At 41.5% G+C, this 10,566-nt stretch overlaps 1 long non-coding RNA gene across 1 annotated transcript; it reads right to left on the bottom strand.

Annotated features, from left to right (window-relative positions):
- Positions 1 to 863: 863 nt before the first annotated feature.
- On the bottom strand, positions 864 to 8,659 carry LOC120502814. The gene is made up of 2 exons (XR_005627600.1): positions 7,818 to 8,659; positions 864 to 1,122 (listed from the first exon to the last, which is right to left on the bottom strand). It is a non-coding gene; the product is annotated as an uncharacterized LOC120502814 (long non-coding RNA).
- Positions 8,660 to 10,566: the final 1,907 nt, after the last annotated feature.

Raw genomic sequence — 10,566 nt, 5'->3', positions numbered from 1 at the left:
GCAAGAGTAAAATGGACTTACATCAACACACATAGATCCCTAAAGAATGACAACAAAGAGAACTTTCTGACCACAGACAATTAGCAGCTGGCTGACATCCCACAGCAGGAAGACCGACATCCTTTTTTTTACATTTCATTCTAATGACTGGGACTGTGGAAATAGCATTATTATTTATGTAGGCCCCAATCCAAGACAGCACTTAATCTTATCAGCAGGAATTTTAACCCCACCATACGGCCGAGGCAAAGAGGTTAGCAGGATTAAAGAGCGATTAGTTGTTCGCAGCCGTGCTTCAAGAAAGTGTTTGTGTGCGCAAAGAGCACTTCACCACTCAGGTCCTGGAGACAACCAGACCCAGCTTTTGTGTTGACTTCCCCCTGGGAAGGGTGAAGGAGCAGGGAAATCATGTGATGAAGGGGGCAGCTTCCCTGGGACACTACAGGCTTTTTTGCAGCAGCTGGAGTAGGAACAGTTTAAACCAGCACTGCCCAAAGCAGCAATACACAGCAACTACAGCAGTGGCACAATAATCACTGTTTTTTCTTCTCCCTTTGCTTGCTCTGCCAAGTCCAGCTTGGCCATACTGACAACTTCCAATGCCTTAAGAAGTTGTAGACTTTACATATTTCTCATCGCTTGGAAGCCTTGCAGCCATGCAAAGAAATCACCAAGGAAAATACTCAGGCCTTTACACTTTGGATATGGAGAGCATATATTGATATTAAAAAGAAATCTGGTGGGAAACAAATGAGAAATGCAAGTAAAGCTGCCCACTACATAAATTTTCAATTGGTTTTGGGGATTCCAGCCCCCACCCTTTTTTTTTTTTAAAGCTTAGTTTTCCCTTCTGTGTGTCAGCATCTCCCAAAGCACAGCATCTACCTGTAGCTTCAAAAGTCTCTCTGCTTTAATAGCTGTGCTTTCCAGGCTGTGTTACAGGTTTCTTCTTTTTTTCCTTGAAATTGGAATTTTCTCCCAAAGCACAGCATCTACCTGTAGCTTCAAAAGTCTCTCTGCTTTAATAGCTGTGCTTTCCAGGCTGTGTTACAGGTTTCTTCTTTTCTTCCTTGAAATTGGAATTCTTCATATGCACTGTTGTTTAATTTGCTGCATGGCTACCTTTGATGAAACAATATTAAAAAGGATGTATCATTAACTCGTTATGTTTTAAAATTTTTATCCTGATGTCCTCTGTTTCTATGTGCATTTTGTAACAGTAATATGACACTTTTGCAGGACTTCTAAAGACCTTATTTTTGACCTTGGAAAATTCTTAACGTTTTGTTTTAAAGCTTTTTTTTTTTCATTTTTATGCAAGAAAGAAAAAATTGTGCAAATAGAGGGAAAGTCTTAAACAAATCATGTGTCTTGTTACTTTAGCCTTTGATACAGCTTGGCTGTACTTCTTGCAGGCTTTCATCTGCTTTATGAACATTCATGATTATTTTAGAACAGTGCTTTATTGCAAACTCCCAGCTAAGCAGCTTTTCCAGGCTGTGTGAAGGCTTTGAGGCCACCTAGAAAAGTTAGCCAGGTTGTTCCAAAATGCCTTCAGTGGTGATTCAACTTAATTTGCCCCATTATCTTGAAATAGGCCAAGTTCCTTTAGTCCATCAGGACGTGTTGCCTCTCGGGAGAGTGGTGACAGGGAGTGGCAGAACAAACTTCAGTTTAGCTGCACCATCACAGAAAGATAAGTTAAATAACACCATGAAACCATCAATACTGCCATTCATCAACCCACCCTGAAACAAATTCCTACTGCCATTTTAGTTCCTTTTCTCATCACGGAATCTATTCTATATGTTGTCATATGTAAGTGTGCCATATAGTATTTGAAAGTTTGTATTGGTCTTTATTACTCTCAAGCAAATAATAATAGTAAATAACCTGTACAGTTATGTCTAGGTCAAAGCAATATCTCCTAATATAATTACAAACCCATAAAAGCCTGAGGCACACATGCAGGTCCATAACAGAGCATTCATCACCACAATAACTAATTTAGAGCTTCTTGTTGATTCTGCCTTCCCCCCCCCCTTACAATACATAGAAACATATTTCTTTTTATTTTCCCTATTACATGCCTATGAAATCCATAGGCTTGTTCTGGGCTGGTGCCTTCTGCATTACTGGGACACAGGTAGAAGGTCACATTTGTGGGATCCTAAATACTCAGTGTGTATTACTTATGTGACCTTAAGGCAAGCTAGGTTTTAAGCTACACGTACTGAAATATTACTTCTTGCAGAGCCAATATTACACCTTAAAGAAGTGGTGTAGCAAGCAGGTTAAGTCTCTTCACTGATAAGAAAAATCAAATCAGCCAAGTTTGGTAGATGAAGTGTTCACCCTTCCCCCTACCCACCCCCCAGAGATCCAATTTATAATCCCCAACTCTAAAATACAACGTTATCTTATCTTTTTGGCCAAGACTCGAATGGCATGTGCTGTTCTGTGCTCTGCAAAGGCTAAATTGCCAGTTTTAAGTCATCACCTTGAGAACAGCTGAAGGTGCACAGAAGCCTTGGCACACCTTCACATATCCTTGTGGCATTTAACAACAAATGTTCTTGACATAGAAAGAGCTGGAGTCATGTGCTGTGATTGCTTAAAAGATACAATAAGGTGTGCCAGTCATTTGGCATTTCTCAGAGCCGCTCAGACCTGCCCAAAGCTATTATTTATTGCTTTTACACCCTATAATCCTCCACCCTTTGCAGAGAGATTATAATTGTTTTTAAAAAGACCTTGTTCAAAACTCCTGTGTTAGAAGCAAGTTCAGCTCAGGTAAAAATTTGATTTAGTCTTCTAAAAGCAGAGTTTGGACTGGAATTAAAACCACAACGTTACAAAATGTCACCCACTAACCTCACTAATCAAGACACACTTTACCCGTTTTGTTCACAACACAGACCAAAGGCACCTGTGTTTTTCATGCCAACATTATCAGCCCAGCTTTGATATTTATTGCTGGCGATGTAAAAAAAAAAATATGAACACCCCAAAGCATTTTTTCTGTCTCAAACTCAATTTGCAACATGGGCTGCAAAGCTGACAGAAAACTAATCTTTTCTTCCCTATGGCAAATTGAGGTCCCTCTGGATTTCTGGCATTTTCTTTTCTCTGTTTCAGAGAAGAATTGGGGTCTTTCACACAGATTTTTTTGTGTAGAGGTTTTCATCTCTGTCAGAGTCCTTTCACATGGGTAAATTTCCCTGGAGTCCCACCTGTGGGTCCATGGAGGAAGCTTCATCCCAAGCTAAATTATCTTCCTCATAGGGTCTTTAAAGGGGCACAGGAAAGGTCCTTTAAGAGCCTGTTTGAAAATTTGCATGTACACTCTCCCAAGTGCCTGTCCTAGGAGACTTTGAAAGCCATGAGTTATGCTCACGAGGTAGCAGAGCCTTGTGAAAGGAGATGTCTCATGTTACCATAGCTGGCCATTGTGCTCCATGGAGCAAGAGTTTAATCCAAACTAGAGATATGAGCTACTGCAGGCTGGACTGAAGTGTCTGGGGTGATTTTGTAAGATTCTTCTGTTCCCTAAGTATCAGTCTGCAAAATACATCACAGGACAGAATATTTTCAGCATTAGTCTCAAAGTTACTAAATAAAAGGTATGCAGTAGTACCATTTTTTTCCCCACATATTTCACATGTCCCTCCTTTTTTATGCTAAGACAATCCTTTACTGCTAATAGATGCTATAGAAAAAACTCAGTTCTCAGACTCCTAAAAAAATTAATTTTATATTGATCAAAGCACTGCAAATATTCTAAGAAGGGTTCATTTTAAATTATGCAGCACAGAATCAACTTGGAAATTTCAAAGTGCATCATGAGTTGCTTTGAAAATGCTTCAATCAACCCTCACATAACTCAAAAATCTCTCTGTTCTGATTCTGCATAAACAACCATGCCCTGTCCTTACTGAAGCTGTGAGCACTACCAACAAGGTGCTAATGAGGATTTTAGTGTGTGTGTGAGAGAGAGAGAGAGAGAGAGTAGGGACATATCTCTTAACAAAGAATTTGACTAATCTGACAAGGTCACTTCTATATAAGCAGCCAAACATCTGTCAGCCTGTAATGACTTCTTCTGATCAATAGTGACATGGCCAGATTTGAAACTGGCAACCTGGAGGCAAAAGGCTTTGTACCCTGTTACTAATCTCCTGAGCTCTCTAGTCCCCTCCGAGGTGCTGCTTTCTAATGAATACATTCGACATTCAAAATGACAAATGGCTTCAATTAAAAAGAGGTCCCGGGGAAAACACTCCCGTTGTTGAATGGAAGACCCCACAGAATTACTCATTTATTCTTTTAGGCCACTGGAGTTATTATGTCAGTTCTATAAATTAAAAGTTTCTGTGTGAATCATGAAGAAAGATGGTTGGGAGCTGCATTGCCTTGAGACACGAGCCGTTCCTCTTGTGCTCACCAGGAGGTGGGAAGCACGGGCTGGGATCAAGAGAGATGCACCCCTGAGAATGTCACTGGTCTCCACAGAATTGAAGCCTTGTCTCTGTTAGGACTTTGTAGTTGTTACAGGGTCTGCTTTTAAAATACAGCCAGGATTGCAGACACTGCAATAGGGAAGAAGCTGGGTGAGCTCAGTTATCATGAGAGGAAGAGCTCTCTGTTTCCCTCATTACTGTGAAGCTGGGTGGATGAGGTAGAAAGGCCAGCTTCTGCAAAACTGAACTTTAACAAGAACGATTATTTTTCATGCCATTACCTGCAACACAAGGACTTCCTTTCAGCCTTGGTTGCTGGCAAAAGATGGAAGGCTAACACAGGGTTCTAAGTGCACAATCGGCTGCTTTGTGCACCCCACAGACCTTCTGACCACTTTGACGGTGCGCTTTTCAAAGTTAAGCCTTTAATTCAGATATTCAGAGTCTGATCCTGACATTCCTTCTGAAACCTGAGGTCAAGTGAAAGCTGTGCAGTTCATAATGTTCCTCGCAGACATGCACACCAGGCAGTCCTGAGTCCATCTGAGCTGCAGAGCAGCAAGTTCAGGAGGTGAAACAGAGAGACTGTGCTAGAAAAAAATCTGTAAAAAACCTGCCTTGATTTTAAAAATATTAAAAAATATTTTAGAAGCATCTAACTGTGGTAGGGCAATAAGAAATGCAGCAAAGTTTATTGGCTCACATAACTCGATTAAGCTTAAGCTTTGCTGCTTAAGCATTCTTGTGGGAGCTGAATGAGGACAGAGGCGATACAGCAGCCCTGGAGCTTTTTGGCCTGAGCTCTTCACTGCTGAGTCTTACAGAGGATTTGCATGCACCCTGCAGCCCCCAAATCCCCTGAGCTAGTCAGTCTGCAATCAGCCAGCCGACTTGGAGCAGCTCCACCAATTTACATCCCACTCTTGTCTCCCAGCTGGATGCCTCAGGAGTGGCTTCATGTGGCCTGTGCTGCCCTGAGCTCTGCTGTGCAAGGAGGTCCTCATCTTGCTCTCTTCTGCAGCTGCCTCTCTGGGATCCCTCTGTCAGATCAATATTTGAATCTCTGACAGTTTTTACCCTGCTGCCTCCACCAGAGGCAAACTGGGCATGAAGGGTGACCATGTGAGCTCTTCTAAAGTGTCTCACAACTACTGCTACTGGCATGAAGGGACAAAGCAGAAGGCAGTGGGAAATTGGATCAGGAGTTTTAGAGTGGTTAGAATCTGCTCCAGAAGATTATATTGTCTGTAAAAAAGGACTCAGAGGCAGGAAATCACATTACTACTTTGGAACTTCTATTCATGACACTGCTGTGAAAAATGAACTTTCCCTTCCTCTCCCCAAACTGTTCGAAGAGTTTTCTCTGACTTGACTGAAAGGTCATCTAGGTGGTTTAGCCCGGGAATTCCACTCTGTCTTTTTGCAGGTTCAGGGGTAACCAACTCTACTTGTCTCAGCAATTTGAAATGCCTTCAGATACTATTATCTTCAGTTCAGACTGGTGAATGTTTTTGCTAATGAGTTCCAAGAAGAAAAAAATTATTGTGTCAGGAAATTATTGTCTAAGGAAATACTAAAATGACAAAGATGATTCACCTTGTCAACTGAATAGCTAAAAAAAGCTCTAACACAGCTGAACTGCTGCAGTTCTGGATCATGTCTATGCTGACTTCTGTAAGACTCCAGAGTGTAAAAGTACCTGGCAGTTCAAATGACAACCTGATGAACTGAAATCTTCTATACCTAATCAGGTCTAGACACAAAATGTTCAGGAAAATTATCATCTACAGGCCTTGTTCATTAGCAGTGATGCTACTGTCAAAAAAATTGTGTAAGGAGGGCAGCCCATATGCAAGCTGAATGCCTGCCATGACACAAAATTAGATGTTATCACAGCATATCCTAAACACTTAGGCAGTACTATACAGTTTTCACAAATTTTAAATTACCTACCTTCACTTTCACAATGCAAGACAAAAAGGTAGTGGTAGAACTGCTGGTGGAACCAATAGTAAAAGACTCCTCACCACAGCCCTATCTTAAGTGTGTGTGTCTTGCTCTGTGGCTTGAAGCTGCAGCAAAGTCAAAGCCACAGTAAAGTCTTCCATTAAAGATCTAAGATGCAACATGGCTGGGAAACAGCTGGTCTGGCTTTTGGCTAAATTCTGAACACATTTCTGGGCACACCATTAGTATGATGTGCCTCATACCTACACAAGTGTTCTGTCTGCACATGCATGGTGATTCCACCCTCTGCCATTATCTGAATCCAGGATACACAGCCCACTAAACATCACTCTGCGTTTACAGGAATTCATTTAAATGAGAATTTCACAGGTCCATTCAGCCATCCATTGTATCACTCCATTTAAAGTCTATTGCACAAAGCATAGCAGCAAGCAGATAGAAAACTTGGCCTTAATTTTTTTTGGCTCTGATGTTGAAGATCTGGAACTTGAAATCCATCTTAGCAAGATATCTGTGCAATAATTTATTTCAGCTTTATGACAAATGTGAAGTAGGAGCTTCTCTCCTACTGTATGAAATGCTGAGGAGTCTGTTCAGATTTACAGTTCACTGATCTGAGTTTAAAGTATCTGTTACAATAAGCAGAGAAATGAATGGAAGGGAAAATTGTCTATGAGCACTCTGAGAGGTGAAGTTTTCAAGAACAGCAATCACAAAAGTCATAAAACAGCTCCACTTTGCAAGTGTGGCTCTGAGAACATTTCCCCATCAGCTCCAGTAAATTGCAACATGGCTGGGTGTATCTGTCAGTGTATTAATGTCACTATTAAACACCTGAGAGAAACAGGGTGGCTGTAAAATAAGGGAGTGAGAGAAATGAACACCAGCAGTCAAAGAGCCATTCACTGGTAAATGCCTGCGTTTTCACTGGGAAGCAGCTCCACAGAGCAGTCTGAACTGCAGCTCAGGGCTGTTGGGAGCATTCAGAGGGCTTTAACCTGAAGAAGCACCAAATGTCTCTACAGTTACTTACATAACAGTCCAAACTCCTTTGTGACAAGTCATTTAAAGGCTTAAGGTCGTTTAAGGATTTTCTTGATAGTTACACTGACGTTGCCCTGGCACTTGCTTTACAGTTTGCTAATATTTTTTATACAATTTTAAACAAGAAGATTTAAAACCCTAAACAATAACCTAAATTTAAAAAAAAAAAAAACACAAAAAAAACCCATAAAAACCTCCGCCCACAAACCAAAAGCAAACAACCAGATAAAACCCCATATGATTTATGCTAGAAATATCAAGACAAACTTTTGTGTCAGCTTCAGTATTGTAGTTTTTTACTTCATATAATTGATATAATTTGAAACACTAAGAGGAAAAACTCACCTTGCTAGCTGGCTTGCTTATCTTCCTGAATACATTTTTAGTGAGGATCAAAAGGGCTGACACATTGAAATGGTATTTTATTCTCATAAGTGCTACAGAAATATTAGTAGTAGTATTAGTGGTATCAAAAAAAGCATGAGGGACTCTCCTGACCCCTACATCCCATCCACATTAACCAAGCACTATTTGTAGGCTCTTCATCAAGTCCAAATGAGTAACTCAGCTGCACCTTAGCACGCGGGGATGAGGATTATTGGTAGCAACTGCTGATTCATTTGATTTCTATCATGCTTGGGGGTGGCACTGCCTCCTTTTATGTCTGTCAGCACTTAACAGACAATAACAGTTAATTGTAATTGGTAACCATCACTAAACCTGTGCCAAACCCCAATTAGATTTCACATTCCTGGCTGAAATACTAGCAGGATGCATAAACTGCACAAATTTCACTACTCCTTATTCCCCAAAGCAGTGAGGCTTTCTGCTTTCCTGGGCAGGATCAGCTGGAGGATCCTTAGTGCTTCTGAGGTGTAAGGACCTAGATCTTAGCCACTGTTTCTCCCTTTCTTTGTGTGCTGTAAGGCTGCTCCTCAGCACCAGCCATGCAGCTCATAGAGGTGGCAACTTTTTAAGTGCTCTTTTATCACTGGCTCAGGTTTTCTTGGCTCCTCCAAGCTACAGCAGAAACTTTAACCCAGTTTCCCAAGGATAAATGTCATCGTCATGAGTTATCACAACTAGCATCGAGCATTTTCCACACCCTACAAAAAAACCAACTCAGGGAGCTGCACTGCAGGATTAAAAGTGAATCTGCTCTGTGCAATGACTTAAGTGTTGAAATGTCTCAGGATGTTGGCTCAGACTGCCACCACAATGTCATCACCCTGCTGAAAAGCAGGGTTAGGCACCATGGGAAAAGCAGGGAAGAGCAGGATAATACTCCCAACTCTCATGCATCCTGCTGAAGGGCAGCAGGCTGTAGGAGGCATGGACAACACACACTATCAGCAACCTGTGCTTGAAACACCCTGGAGTCAGAGGAATACCTCTGCCATTACATAGTTAATGCTTCGTTTTTTCAAAATATCTTGGGAAAGACAAAGTGATGCAGTCGAAGTGGAAAATACTGCTGCTGAGATATACAGGCACACCAGCAGTTTCAAACAAAGGGCTGGACCAAAAGGAAGTTAAAAGTGGCAAGAGAAAAAGTTTACAAACTGGACTTCAAAGTGCACAACAAGCCATCATAGGGGAATCAGTAAATGCTGCCTGTCCAAATCTGCATTATAGCTCAAGCATCAGTACCCCCAGAGATTCACAGCTCATTCAGAGGTGACTGGTTTTACTCAGGGTTTCAAAATCTCAGTGTGAGTGAATTCCTGTCCAAAATAACAACTGGGTGACAAGTGAACTGAAAGTCCACGCAGGTGGAAGCTGGATCACTGGAAATATCCCTGACTGATCTTGCAGCCAGCTGCCAGGGTGAGAAGTGCTATAGTCAATGTAAGATGCCAAATGACTCGTTTTCCTAAAAAACAGAGCCATGATATATATACAACAAGCAGGGAATGTGGAGGTGCATCTTTTTTATTTAATCATAGAGCAGACTCTTATTTCTTGCTGTTCCTGGCCAGGTGTGTGTAGCACCTCACCTGGAGTACTGGTAGCTCCTGCTGGAATGTCTCACACCCTCCAATGCCCAGCTCCTTGTGACCACTGCCGTCTGCCCGGGCAGATATCAAGTGCTGATTGCCCAATATCAAACCACTCCCCCTCTCTTCAGCCTCATTGGGAGTGTAAAAGAGAGAACTCCCCTCCCCAGCCTCCTCATTACAACCCACAGTGTGGTGCCCTTAAATAACACCTTTTTTGTGTAGGTCTAATTGGCCAATATACAGTGGCTGCCATTGGCTCCTCTGAGTGCTTGCACAGTGCGCTGGGCGTGCATGCATGTAATTCATCATGTCAAACTCATTCTCTTCTACACAGCATTGTCCCTGCCTTTCTTCTTCCACTGAGTTATTATTCTGCATGAATTTCCTTTGTAATTAAGTGGCTTGGTTGCCATTCCCAGCTCTGAAAAAATGACAAAGGGAAAACATGAGAAGCCGCAGCCTCAAATTGGTTTGCATTCAGCAGGGTTGCCTGCCATTTGCAGAGACCAGCAGATGTCAGCCTAAATTGAAAAATGGAAAAGAAATAACTGTATCATAATGTTAGCATCTCCCATGCCAGATGGGAGCCTTACAGAACATGGCAGGAGCAGTTAGCCAGCAGTGGTTAAAATTCAGCGTTGGAACAAGCATGGTTACGCTGCATGCACCAATAGCGTATTTTGATTGTAAGACTTAATTGTATCATAGATCAATGATAGTTTAATTTATGAGGATTGATTTTGTTAATTCAAGCAGTTCAAGAGGCAGTGTTACAGCTTCAGCTCATTTAACTGTATCTGACTTCAGCTTTGCTCATACTAGCAGAAGATAAATGACTGTATATAACTAATACCCTCACCTCCCTATTTGTATATTTATTTCAGCATCTGTCACTAACTGTGAGTTATATTTAAATGTAAAGTGTTAACTGGGTGGGATACGGCACTGGGCAATTGAATACTTAAGTCCCAGTAACAAAAGTGGCATATGATTACTTGCACATGCACACTTACTGATTCTTCTGATGGTTTATTGGCGCTGTATCCCTGAATTTCATAATAGATAATTGTTGCACGCATACTAAATAGCAACAG

Source organism: Passer montanus, unplaced genomic scaffold, assembly GCF_014805655.1.
Source record: "Passer montanus isolate IOZ18808 unplaced genomic scaffold, ASM1480565v1 scaffold23, whole genome shotgun sequence".
NCBI classification, from domain to species: Eukaryota; Metazoa; Chordata; class Aves; order Passeriformes; family Passeridae; genus Passer; species Passer montanus.
Note: the sequence above shows the minus strand (reverse complement) of the source record. Positions and strands in the feature narration are given on the sequence as shown.